The following is a 1,218-nucleotide window of genomic DNA, read 5'->3' as shown; positions in this document are numbered from 1 at the left end:
AAGTACTGTCCTTGAGCTAGTAGGCTAGTAGTCTACCACTTGCAGCCCCAACTCTACTTCCAATTTTCTGGTGGTTATTTGGAGATAAGAGTCTCAGGGATTTTTTTCCTTCCCAGGCTGGCTTCGAATCTGGATCCTTAGACCTCAGTCTCCTGAGTAGCTAGGTTTACAGGCATGAGCAACTGGCCAATAGCTCCAAAAATAAAGTGGGGTTTTGTTTGTTTGTTTTTTTAGACTAAACATCTTTATTATATGAGCTAAGGATGGTAGATGACTTTATTTGTCCTTCCGGGCCTTGATCGTCCTCAGAATTCCAGCCCCTTGCCTTCTAACACATAGCCATTTGCTTAGCCACACTGGCCTGGTATGGATGCAATGCAGGCAAGAAGCTTGCCCTGCTGGAACTGCTCCTCCAAAAGACTGCTGATCTTGGCATTCTTTTTCCGTTCATTGTATTTCTTCTGAGTTTTCTTGGATCGCTTTTTGTTTAAAATCTCTTCCTCTTCAGGAGTCAGCTTGGGCCCTTCTTGCTGCCCAGGGGCAGTGCAAAGTGAGATTCCTACCACAGCCCATAGAGCATGCGGTTGATGAGCACAACGCAGACCTTTACCAGGGTCTTGGAGCAGACCAGCTGGTTATCGGATGCATTATAGACAACACCAACAATCCTTGTTTTATGAGTACAACCCACAGAGCCCCAGGAAAAGTTGCCCACCTCCAGCCTCAGAGCATGGTATTTCTTGTTGCCACCTCCAACTCGGACTGTGTGTATGCAATGGGGCCAATCTTAGTGTTGGTGGCAGGGTGTCCAGCTCATACTTCTGCTTCTTGTGGTAGGGCTTCCTCTTGCCCCCAAGCATCTTGTGACGCTGAGAAATGCCCATCCATCACTCCTCCCTCAAAAAAAAAAGTTTTTATAAATCCCCTTGTCCTGGCTTTAGTGTTTCTACTTATTATTATTAAATTGTCTTGAGCTGAGATAATTACATTCTTCTCATTTGGGGTATTCAGAGGTCAAACAACCTCAGGTCCAGATGACTGTGAATGTAACTCTAATAGTTTCTGAGCAATTATCTCCTTCTAGTTCCCTAAGGCAGAACAACCCCAGCCCTGGAGCCAGGCTGATAAGAAATCCTTTCCTAAGCACCCCTCTCCCAAGCAGTTTAAACTGAACTCACAACTGGTTACAGCAAAGAATTACCGTGGCTCTGTAGCTGC

The 1,218-nt window shown here is 45.6% G+C and overlaps 1 pseudogene; it reads right to left on the bottom strand.

The window, feature by feature from the left end:
* Positions 1-305: 305 nt before the first annotated feature.
* Positions 306-884, bottom strand: LOC150061290 (small ribosomal subunit protein eS8 pseudogene; annotated as a pseudogene).
* Between the last annotated feature and the right edge of the window lie 334 nt (positions 885-1,218).

The sequence above is a fragment of the Megascapheus bottae genome, chromosome 6, assembly GCF_031878675.1.
Source record: "Megascapheus bottae isolate mThoBot1 chromosome 6, mThoBot2.hap1, whole genome shotgun sequence".
In the NCBI taxonomy this organism is placed as follows: domain Eukaryota; kingdom Metazoa; phylum Chordata; class Mammalia; order Rodentia; family Geomyidae; genus Megascapheus; species Megascapheus bottae.
This window is presented reverse-complemented; position numbering and strand designations above follow the sequence as displayed.